Source organism: Acanthochromis polyacanthus, chromosome 11 (genome assembly GCF_021347895.1).
Source record: "Acanthochromis polyacanthus isolate Apoly-LR-REF ecotype Palm Island chromosome 11, KAUST_Apoly_ChrSc, whole genome shotgun sequence".
Classification (NCBI taxonomy): domain Eukaryota; kingdom Metazoa; phylum Chordata; class Actinopteri; family Pomacentridae; genus Acanthochromis; species Acanthochromis polyacanthus.
Window position 1 is genome coordinate 3143773 of NC_067123.1, and position 12539 is coordinate 3156311.

The window sequence follows — 12539 nt, forward strand, 5'->3', positions numbered from 1 at the left end:
ACTCTACTGGTTAGTTGAGAGCGTAGCTGTACATAGGTCTTTAGAGGGGGTGGAGCCGCGTCATGTAAGATTTTATGTACCAGGCGGATATCAGAGTACCTGATCAGGTTGTCAAAACTTAAAATTTTGTATTTTTCCAATATGTTGCAATGGTGGTACCACCGGGGCTTTTTATCTCGGATTTTCAAGGCCTGATTATGTCGTGCCCTAAGAGGGTTTAGAACTGTCAATTTAGCTTGAGACCATGTTGACATACAATACAACATATGGGATATAATTATAGCATTGAAATAAGTTTTTGCAGCTTCCAGCGACAAAGAGCTCCTAATGTGCTGGAAGTTCGCAATGTTAAATTTTAGAACCTGACAGATCTTTTTGACGTGCTTTTTAAAATTAATCGTAGGATCCAATATAACACCTAAGTATTTTACTTCCTCTACGTTTTTGATCATATGACTACCGACATAGATATTTGGGGGGACATTTAGATTTTGCTTGTTGGAGAAATACATTGTAACGGTTTTATCTATGTTCAACTTAAGGCATGACTCATTAAGCCATTCAAGTGCTTTTCCCATTGTCACTGAAAGCTTAGATGCGACAGAATTTGCATCAGAGCCGTGTGCAAAGAAAACCGTGTCATCAGCATACATCAAGACCTCCACATCATCACAGATGGAAGGTAGGTCATTGATGTACAGACTGAAGAGTAACGGCCCCAGAATAGACCCTTGGGGCACACCTGTAAAACAGGTTGTGAACGGCGAAGTTTTGTCATTTATTCTTACGCACTGTTGGCGATTTGCTAGATATGACTGAAACCAACTGATAGTGTTTGCGGAAAGGTTAAAATTTTGCAGTTTTTTCAGCAGCACAGAGTGGTTCACTGTATCGAATGCCTTACGAAGATCCAGGAAAATGGCCCCAACTACCCCTCCCTTATCAAGGCTGGATTTGATCACCTCGAGGAAATAACAACATGCCGTGTCGGTAGAGTGTTTTGAACGAAAACCAAATTGCATGGGATGTAAAATATTGCTATTATCAAGGTGCTCAATCAGCTGTTCTGCAACAATTTTTTCGATAACTTTAGAGACCGCAGGCAGTATACTAATGGGTCTATAGTTCTTAATATCCTTTCTGCTACCTGACTTGAAAATAGGTGTTACAATTGCTGTTTTAAGAGAGGAGGGAAAAACACCTTCACTGAAAGACTGATTTGTTATATGCACAAGTGGTGCTGCTAAAACATCTTTATATTTCTTTACAAACGACGGGTCAAGTCCCCATGAATCCTTAACTCTGGAATTAGAGAGTGATAAAATAACTTTGCTGACCTTTTCTTCATTCACATATTCTAAATTCAGAACATCCAACAGAGAGGGAAGTGACCCTCTAGTAAAACCACAAGCTACAGACCCTACAGAGGCTGATAGTGATGTTGTTGGTGCCTCGATGTTAGAGGGACCACATAGCTCTGAGATGGAGGTGATAAAATAATCATTAAACATATTTGCAACCGTCAAGCTGTCCTTTACAGTTGTTTGTATAGCAGGAGCAGATGCTCCACTATTTTGAGTTTACATCAAGTTCAATGGTTCCTTTTCTAGTCTGCTCTTTCCCAGATAGTTTATCAATACACCTCCATATCAGTTTACTGTTCCCTTTGGCCTGTTGTATCATTTCTAGAAAAAAGTCAGCTTTTGCTTTTTTCAGCTGTCCTGTGACTTTGTTTCGTAGGCTTTTAAAGAGCAGCTGGTCAGTGTTGAGCCTTGATTTAAGATACCTTTTCAGGGCAGCATCTCTTTCCTTCATTAAAAACCATAGCCTCTCACTTAACCATGGGAGCATTTTTTTACTTTTAAATTTCCACACCTGGGTTTTTGTAAATTTGGAGAGAGTTTGAAAAATATAATTTTTAAGAGTGCTGCAAGCCTGCTCAGTGTCCTGCCCACAAACTAGATCTTTTTGAACAGTATTTGTAATTTCAATATCAAACAGCTCTATATCGCGTTTTGGAATATGTGATATGTATACTTTATCTCTATTTTGATTTCGATACCGAAACCTTGAAAGTTTTCTCGATACCAGAGTTAAATTGTGGTCCGATAGACCTGTTATTAAGTTATAAGTTCTATTTACACGATCCCATTTATTAGTAAAAATCAAGTCCAACAATGTTTTGGTGGACCTAGTTATTCTCGTTGGATTTTTAATAATTTGAGTTAAGTTGAATTGTTTAGTTAAAAGCCGTAGCTTATTAGAGCGTGTTTTATCGAACCAATTTAAATTAAAATCACCCATTAAAATAATTTCCTTATTGTTACAGGCTTTCAGAATCTCTTTCAACATATCATAAAAAACATCCTCCTCATTAGGGGGCCTGTACAACACAATAACATTAAAAGACATTTCGGACGATAGACAGATCGTGACTCCCACACATTCCAGGTCATTTTTAGGAAGATCAATCTGTGCACACTGGATATTACTTTTTACATACAATAATACACCACCACCTTTTTTATTTGGTCGGTCTCTTCTAAATAAATTATAGTTTGGAATAGTGTAAGAGCCTACTGGGGTATTTTTTGTTAACCAGGTTTCCGACAGCCCCAAGTAGTCCAGATTAGAGTCATGTAAAAGTTTTTCCAGTTGTTCCGTTTTAGACAGGAGACTTCTGATATTAATATGGCCTCCAAAAATCCCCTTCGGTTTAACTTGTGGATCCCAAAGTATTTTTGCATGGTTCACAGTCTGTAGCAGTTTAGTTTGCAGTTGTTTGTTTGTTACCTTGATGGAAGTAACTTTAAATGGTGGAGGTCGTTTCAGCTCCGACCCCGAAGCTGGAGTTGTTACTTCGGATGCTAGCGTGTGGCCCGCTGAAGGACGTGTCCCCAGTGCTAGCCCACAGCCGGCCTCTGGCAGTGTCAGCCCCAGAACTGGCTCGACAGACCCTGCTACTGACGGTGCCAGCTCCAGCGCTCGCCCTTGACCCGCTGCTGGTGGTGCTAGCCACGGCGCTAGCCCATGACCCGCCGCTGATGTTGTAAACCTCGGCGCTAACCTGCAGCCCCCTTCAGATGGTGATGACTCCGGTCCAAGCCCGCGGTCCGCTGCTGAAGGTATTAGCTCCGGTGCTTGTCTGGCAAACCCCGCCAGTGGTGGTGGCTCAGATGCTGGCCTGGAAAACTCCTCTGCTAGTGATGGTAACTCTGGTGCTAGCCCGGCAAACCCCGCTGCTAGTGATAATAGCTCAGGCGCTAGCCCGGCAAACCCGGCTGCTAATGGTGGTAGCTCTGGCATTAGGCTATCGGGCACTCCTGCACGCCCATATGGCCCAGGGTTTAATTCAACATCACCTGCTAGTAGGATCAACACTAAATAGTGCAATAAAGCAGTCCTAGCATTCCGTAACCTGTTTTCCCTCGGGTGTGGTCCATGTACGCGTGGATGTTCCTTGTCCAAAAAATTTGAGTAAAGGAGAAATTGGATACGCACCGCTGGAGAGTAGGCTCTTTCATTGTCCTCGGGTAGCAACAGGTAGCGATACAAGCAGGTGAAGACGCCCAGAATGAGCAAAATTGAGAAAGAAAAAGTCGCCTCTCTCTGTTGTCATTCTAAGGCAAAGGGTGTGAAACCGTCTTGTACACATTCCACACTGAATCGGGATAAATGTTAACCAGATAGAAAACTGTTAACATTTGGAAACCTGGAATGCAAAGTATTCAATATTTCATTTATTTAATGTTATTCCATGATTCAGGCTATTCATTATTTGAAAATGTTAAAGTAGCTTCACCCAAACAGATAGGTGCTCACTTCCACAGAAAGAGCAGAAATCATCCTTTGAAAGTGAAAAAAAAATGTAAATAGTTAAGCAATAAATACATTTTTATTTATGGTAGCAGGTGCTGAACATATGAATGTAATATTTAGAACAATAGCTGATCCTTGGAGAATTTCCTCTGCCATGTTCCTTCTTTGAAGAGACGGCGTTGATGAGTCAATGTTAAATGACTGCAGGATGTTAGGAAACTCCATCACCGTCATCTTGGCCATCTGCACAGATAGCAAACAGTACATTTTCTGTATATGACATCACTCAGTAAGACTTTATGCATTACGCTTATCTGAATGTACAGTGTATGTTGTCTATGTTATTGCTTTTCCTACATCTCTGCTGCGGCAACAAACAATCTCCCTGGGATGAATACAGCCTAATCTAATCTAAAAACTAATCTAATTTTGTGTTTTGTTTTGTCTTTTATCACCTGCATCACAAGGATGCCACAGCTAGTGTTATCTTTCTGGAAGCTGCGGCTTATCTCGCCAAATCTCTACCCAAATCTGTAGCCAGCCTTTTTGGTGTCCTCAGCTTCATTTGACCCTTTCAGAGGATCAACCACAAAAATGTGGTTTGACAAAGCATGAAGATTCTGTTTGAAAAAGTAAACTGATGGCATCTTTAAATATGTTAACAACAACAGCACGACAACATGTTTTGGCATTCCACTTGGTATAAAGAGACTTCACAGCTGTCACATCTGTTGAAATGAAGTTTCACACATGAGTTACAGTTGGAAGTGTTGGTTATTGAAAGCAGACTCAAATTAATAAGAAAGTAGTCGTGCTAGAAGGAGGGCTTTGTTTGGACAATAATCTTAAATGATTTCACGAAGTGATGGATGAAGACGACGTTTAAACAAAAACATATCATTTGTAGAATAACAATCAATTGTGAGGCATGAATAATTAGTTACAGCACGTACAAAATATGGCTGCATGAGATGATAATGTCAGATTATATCTATTACAGTACTATGACTTGAATAATTATCAGTTTTTTTAAAAAGGAACAAACTTTTTTTTTAAATGAATATATTGTTGTGTATATTAAGTCGTGTTTACTAAATGTTAGATAACTATAAATCATTTTAGCAAACTAAGGTTCATTACCTTTGAATGTACAAACAATGACCAACATATAAATCCCTTAATGACGCATAGTTTTATGCTTACCACAAACTTCCAGTGAACATTTCCTTCATTGACAAATCCAGTGAGTCCATCATAGTCATCAAATGTGGCCTGACAAAACATCCATCCATTCTCTATCCACCGCTTTATCCTCACTAGGGTCATGGGTGGTGCTGGAGTCTATCCCAGCTGACTCGGGTGAAGACAGGGGACACCCTGGACAGGTCACCAGTCTGTCACAGGGCTACATATACAGACACACAATCACTCTCACATTCACACCTACGGACAATTTAGAGTAACCAATTAACCTCAGCATGTTTTTGGACACAGACGAACAATCACACTCACATTCACACCTATGGGCAATTTAGAGTACTCAATTAACCTCAGCATATTTTTGGACTGTGGGAGGAAGCCGGAGTACCCGGAGAAAACCCACGCATGCACAGGGAGAACATGCAAACTCCATGCAGAAAGATCCCAGGCCCAGGCCGGGATTTGAACCGGGGATCGTCTTGCTGCAAGGCAAAAGTGCTAACCACTACGTCACTGTGCAGCCTACACAGACACATACTTCTGTTAAATAGAAGGAAAAGTCACGAGTGAAAGAGTTTGCCATGTTGTTGATTGACCACTAGATGGCAGCAGTGACTCAGGCACAAATCTCTGTCCCTGCAACCCATCAATAATCAATAATGATACTGGCACATTATCAACTGATCAATAATCTGACCCTCATCAGACTGAATGGACTCATTATGAACCAAAACAGTCAAACTGTCAGAATTTTCTGATTTCATCAGAGAGTTTAAAGGATTTTATTTTGGTAAAGTCACCTCTGATATGATTGAAAAATCAAAGCCTTTAAATGAGCTATAACTCAGTGTAGTTTGTTCAGATCAACCCAGATGTTGGATCCACGCTGCAGAGGTCTGGAGAGGACGTTTCAAGGAGGACCAAGAGCTGAAACATGGTCTCTGTCCTTCACTCAGCCTTCATCTTTGTGGTTCATATCAGAGCCGTTTTCCTTTGCTCACAACAACAACACTGGTTGAATATCCGTCCAAGCGTTCATTTCCTGTCCCTGCATCTGGGTCGTATCTTCAGCAGTCTTTACATGGCTCACATCTGCTTCTCCCCTGGAACCACCTCCACTTCTTCAAGGACACAGAGTCGAGTCCAACCCAGCGAGACACATCATCTCTCCAATGGTCCTGGGTTTGCTCCAAGGTCTGGTTTCAGTTGTAGGAGCCTCAAAGCCCTGAACTGGGAGGCATGAAGACCACATCCTCTACAGATCCTGAAGCTCCTCAGCTGGCTCCTTGTAATGTGGAGAAGCAACCCATCATTACTGACTCAACACTGATCCACAATCATTTTCACAGCAGGAAATGTTGGGATTTTACCTTTTAGCACGTCACAATATTTCACTTTTAAAATGATTGTGGAGAAAACCAGCAGCGTCCCCTGCAGGTAAAACAACAGCCAGTTAAAGGACCCTAATCCTGACCATTAATGGATGTTTAGTCGTGACGTAACTCAGTGAAAGTGGAGGAACAAAATGAATCTAGAATATTTGCATTCCACAAAAAACCAAATTCTCTTCATGTAGCGTTTTCCTTCCTGGAACATTTAGTCTTTAAAGTGTAACTTTTAAACTTGATGCCTCGGGGTTCATAAATCCTTTATTTCTAAATGTGTTCATCGTTATAGTTCACAATACTGGAGGCTCTTTGCCTTCATGTTTAAATGAGTCTGATTCATCTCCATCATTTCTAACAGTGTTGGGTCTAAACCTTCATATTTCAACATGTTAGTTTCTCTCTATGATCAGTAATACTGTAGGGTCTGAACCTCAATGTCCCTGGAACCCCGACCTGCTTTCCTCCTGGTCGCTTGGGACCCACAGCAGCAACCAGCTGCACGTCGCCTCCTGGAGCCTCCTGGAATATCACCCGTAAGACGTCTCCCTCTGCCCGGCCAAAACAAACACCTCGGCCCCCTGGATCGTCAGAGTCCAACGTCCCACCTCCTCCAAAACCCCGTCACCCGCTGGATACCGTGCCCCACCAACGTCTGGCTGCCAGGGATCTCCCACCTCCATCTGTGACACTCTGGTCCTCCCTGGACCGCCGACGACCGTCGATCCCCGGCTCCAGACCCACCCGGCCAAAACCCCACTCCACCATCCGCTCCCCGCTCCTGCATCCTGGTCACCCCACCCCAACCATTACTCATCCCCGTATAATAAAAATCCTTCTCAGTTCCTACGGTCTTGGTAGTGTGGCTCTCTGCTCTGGTCCGCTCTCAGAATCCGTGACACTCAACATATATAAGCTTCAGTCAATTTTCGCCTGAAATTTCTACTGAAGTTGTACAGAAAGTAAATTGAATGCTGTTCTTGAACTGTTTGGAGTACAGGCATGATTGAGGTGTCCTTTGAAAGCTGACAACCTGAATTTCCACCCAGTGCAGTCAGAATTACTCTAGGTGCTACTGGCACAGAGTTATTTATGTTGGAACACACTGAATTAGGAGGAATTTTATTCTCGCCTAAATTTTTTCCCTAATAAAACACCTGAAAATCAGTGTGGCAGCACTGTGAGAGCTTGAAAACACAAAAAGGCAACAACCTGGGGTCTTACATAGTTCAGGTCAAAATTTCAGAGCAATACTACAAGAAATGAGTGTTTCACACATGTATTTGTACTGCTATGGCCCGGCGCTGTCAATTTTGGACACCCTCTGTACACCCTGGGCAAAAATGGTATATGTTCGTTTATCAGCCTGTTTTCACATTATTTTCACTCCAAAAACTCACAAAGAACTCAAAAAATCACTTCAGATAAGCTTCAGTGTGGATCTTGATCAGTATCAGAGGCACAGAGGGACACTGAGTGAGTTTATATGCAGTCAAAAACCCTTTCTTAACCGGAATATTAGCAATAACCCGGTTGCGTACGGCCATGTAAACACCTGCAAAAACCCGAATATGCTCATATTTGGGTTTTTAAAAACCCGAATAAGACCCCTGGGTTACTCCTTTTCTAACCCGAATATCTCATCATATAAACGCGCATCGGAATATCCCGATAGAAAAAGACATTAGTTTGCGTTCTGCGCATGTTTCATCCGAAAGGAATCTTGGTCTTGAGTCCGACAACTACTTGTATACATGTTGTATCCGTGTCTGGCACACGACCCACCGGAAATACACAAAGAGAGGTAAACAGACATGGCGAAACCCACACGCGGCACCACAGCGCCACACGGCGTCAGCACAGCGTCACACAACAGAAATAACTCTGTCTGTTTATGCATGTAAACGGGTTATTCCAAACGTTTCAGAAACCGGAATATTGACCTTAACCCGAATACTGACTGCATATAAACGTACTGACAGAGAAAGGCTGCAGCTGCTGCCCGCCGCAGAGGTGTGAAAAATCACACAGGCCTATAAAAGAGGCCTCTCGGCTATTCAGCAAGCTCATTGGCTACAAGCCCTGTCAGTCAAATGTTTCCTCCGACGTGATTTGCTCAGAATTTACTGACGAAATGAGGTAGGTCCAGATCCATCAGTCTCGGCAACGGTTGGCTGTTTAGGCTTCGGAGGCAGCGATGAGTCACTTGATTGGTTGAAATGCAGTTGGAATCGAAAGCTTAGGCTTCAGTCGCCATTTTCAGTCCAAGACCACGTGGATTTGTGTATGCTTCATAAAAATATGGATAAAAATGCAGTGAATAATGGAATGCGCAGCGCCACGTGGACGCGCACGGAGCCGAGCTATTTGTGGATTATTTACTTATTTCTAGACATGTTTTGGGCAAAATATGATACTTGCTAGTATTGTCTGGATGACTACGCTTTGATCATGGCGGGTTTTTGTGGATTATTTTCATCTTTGACCAGTAAAAGCGTCCAAAGGTGAGTTATGCCCTTTATGTGTCCCTTTAAACTTTTGTTGTTTGTTGGAGAAATGTGTTTTTCTCACCCGCTGTGGTAATCACATCTGAAAGTGGTTTATACCGGCGGATTCATGAGACTCTAAGCTTTCCATGGATGTATAGTGTTTGAATCATTGCGTTTGCAGCTAAAAATGCTTTCCCAGATAAACTTCGTGGGCCCGTATTCAGGCCCGCTACAGCTCAAGGGGTTTTAAACTGCTTCATTTCATTTGTCAAACTGATCTGATTTGTCTGCATTAAAGCACTTTGGCACCACGTCCGTTTTAATTGTATGTGTTGTATGAATGAGGGTGACTTTACTAATAATCAACAGAGCTCTCATGTGTCTGACATGAAAATAAACCAAAATATATTAAAGAATGACAGTAAAAATATAGCAGACAGCAGATCCACTAAGAAATGAAGATGGAACAGAGAGCTGGAGGCTTTAATCTCTGCTTTGTGGTGTTTTGGATTCCCAGTCTCAGATTTCATAAACAAATAAATGCTTTTGAATGACATGTTTTGACAACAATTTCATTATGTTTAAGGTTTATCTAATTATTACTGAAGCTCAGCAGACATTCAGAGATCTTTCACTGTGTTTTATTTTCCTAAACGTGGTTCATTTCTATGGAGTCACGGGATATATATAAATATAAAATATAAGTCTGTTCAAAAATAAGTAAATAAATCAGTAAATATTAAGAGGAATAAATAAAAGAATAAATAAATAAATTCAAGTTAAAGTAATTAATTGTCTTGACTATTTGTAAGTTTTATCAGGACTGCCAGTGTTGATTTAACTTATTTCTGTAAGTTATACGTTGAAAAAAGAAACGGGGTGCTGGGGGGAGGGGAGGAGGCTCCTGCTGAAGAAACACCAGAATTTTGGAATTAGTCAAAAATAAAGCTGTAAAGCTACGATATCTAAGAACTATCATGCTCACAAGTTCTCTAAATTTGGCAAACGATAGTATTTCAATAGCAGCTTGATGAAACAATAGAGAAAACAGCAGTGGACTACTTCAGACCAATTGAGCAAATTCTTTAAATTTGGAAGCTTGTACGAGGGAAATTTGGGGAAATTAATTTTCTTTATTTGTATTAATTGAGACACTGGAATTTTCTTTCTATATGACTTATCTAATAATAGGAAGTGTTTGTTAGATCCAATCCCTGTGTCTTTTTTAAATATTGTACGAGACTTTTTGGTTCTTTCTATAAATGCGTAAATGGAATTTCAAGTAGAAGGACCCAAAATACCTCTTTCTCACACTCTTACTCACTTGTGTGATATATTAGATGATGGAGACAGGTTAAAAACTGATTCACATTATCCTTCTGAAAACATGCAGCTCAGTTTAGGTTTTTTCTCTTGTGGTTGTATAAAGCAGCCATTTCATCAAGCAGGAGGTTGACCCTTCAAAGTGGTATGCAGTGCCTTGTTAAAGAGGTATGTATGGTGTGAATTTGTAGTAAGTCGACTAGAGCTGAAACAACTCACCGATTTAATCGATTAAAAACGATTATTAAAATAGTTGTCAACTATTTTGGTCATCGATTAGTTGGTTAATAAGTCTATTTTTACCGTAAGCGTCATGTTTCACGCATATTTTAAGCCAGCCTGTAATCGCGGTGACCAGGTGGGGCAGTAATGAGCCAGTGTAGGTTTTACGCAACCAGAACTACAGGAGAAGAAGGAAACAACCAATAGGTTGCCTTGCTTTAGGTCACGTGATGTTCACTCAACGTCAGAGACTCACACTCAGCGGCTGTGTGCTCACTGGGAAAGTCCGACAGGAGGTCCTCACGTACTTCGGTGAGAAGCCAGTTTCCAAGGGACAAAATCCATGACAGTGGTGGAAGTCAAATGAGGTGAAGTACCCCTTTTTGTCAAGGTGAGCAAAGTCCTACCTCTGTATACCAAGCACCACTACACCAGCAGAGCGGCTGTTTTCTGCAGCAGGGAATATAGCCTCTAAAAAGAGAGCTAGCCTTAGCCCAGAGCATGTGGACATGCTAACATTTTTGCACTGCAATGCAAAGTTCATGATTCATTCATTAGACGAATGTTTACATTGTTTGTAAAATGCACTTGTTTTCTCTAAATATTCAGTTTTTATAAACTGTTAAAAATGTGACTTCCATTTAGGATCCTGAAATGACACTTTATTTTGAGTTTTGTTTACAGTTTCACAGCATGTTAATAAGCTGTAAAACTCGTTCTCAGTGAAATCTGTGTTTTTTTGGGGGGGGAATGAAATGCAGTTAACAACAAAATAGTTTCTATTTTTTCTGTTTTCAAATTACTACCTTAAATTTAGTTCACTACTTTTGGAGCCCTTACTTGTGATGTTATTGTAGTACAGCTTAAAATACATGGTGCCCAGAAAATGCTTCTCTACAGGAAAGATGTTTTTAAAGTATAAATGTTGCCTTGGTGGAACTTCATTTAAGATCTTGTGACGTTGGATGGTTGTATGAGTATGTATGTGTTGATGAGTCAGTGTTTGATTGCTGCTCATTGAGACATACTAAAATACAACTCTGGATAAGTTTTTGAAGAATTAGGACGTAACATGGTTAAAAGCTCTTAAAATGTAGGTTGAATGACATCGGCCCTTTATTAATATGTTACATTGGAAAATAAAGGCAAAACTAAAATATAAGTGAATAAACCGATTAATCAAAGAAAATAATATACCGATTAATCAATTATCAAAATAATCATTAGTTGCAGCCCTAAAGTCGACTTAACTTTGAGACTTAAGTTGAAAATACAAACTATTATTAGTTAAACAACTTGTATAAGTTCAGAGTGAGTTGAAACAATGGTTACTTTCAAGTTGCGTTTACTGACATTTTTAAGGCAGCAGGTGAACTTCCGTTTCTAAGTTTAACTGGCTTAAAATGTTTTACAGTACGTCACCATGGTAACAGATGGTGCACAGCTAGATCACTGTGAGCTGTCCCACTGATTGAAGCCGTGCAGTTACCGTGTCACACGCTGTCTGAGTTGTGTTGCCATGGGAACCTACATGCATTCATTTGGTGATGCAGAGAAACCATCAGTATGTTTGTGTCCTCGTTCCTGATTTGCTGCCCAGTCTGTTTCCACTGCTGGTGCTGCAGTTGGTGGAACACTGATTTGAAAATGGATTATTCTGTTGGTATGTAACTCAGAGAACATTTAGTCAGTAACATTAATTCCACTTTTATTTGGCCCAAGAAGGAAAAGAGATTTCCACGTCTCCTTCACTGTGGGACGGTAACAGACCTCCATGCACTTCCTCAATATCACGTGTAAATAAATGAAGTTTAAAGTTTCAGAGCTCTGATGTACGGCTGTGTCAGGAAAATTCTTTAGTGCAGTCCTGACCGCTCCAAATTAATCCCCAGAGTCGTCTCAAGTCAAAGCAAAGTTTTACTTGCCACAAGGAATCAACATGCACAGAACACAGTGTGAACAAGTGACTGGCAAAGGGTGAAAATAGCACAGCTTTGTACGGACACTTAAACATGAGTTAATAATAACTTTATTTATGAAGCTCTTTCCGTCAAAGTGCTGTACACAAAAATAAAAACAGGTAAAACAGAACAATACAAAG

At 40.7% G+C, this 12539-nt stretch overlaps 1 protein-coding gene across 11 annotated transcripts in view; it reads left to right on the top strand.

Moving 5' to 3' along the window:
- LOC110957345 (zinc finger protein 665-like) overlaps nucleotides 1-12539 on the top strand; it is a 67963-nt gene that overhangs the window by 37936 nt on the left and 17488 nt on the right. The window contains exon 2 of one of the 11 annotated variants that reach the window (XM_051955961.1): nucleotides 10735-10829. The exons of the other annotated variants lie outside the window; for them this stretch is intronic. The gene's annotated coding sequence lies outside the window, so the exon portion shown is untranslated. The remainder of the gene's footprint in view (nucleotides 1-10734; nucleotides 10830-12539) is intronic. 11 annotated transcript variants of the gene reach the window in all.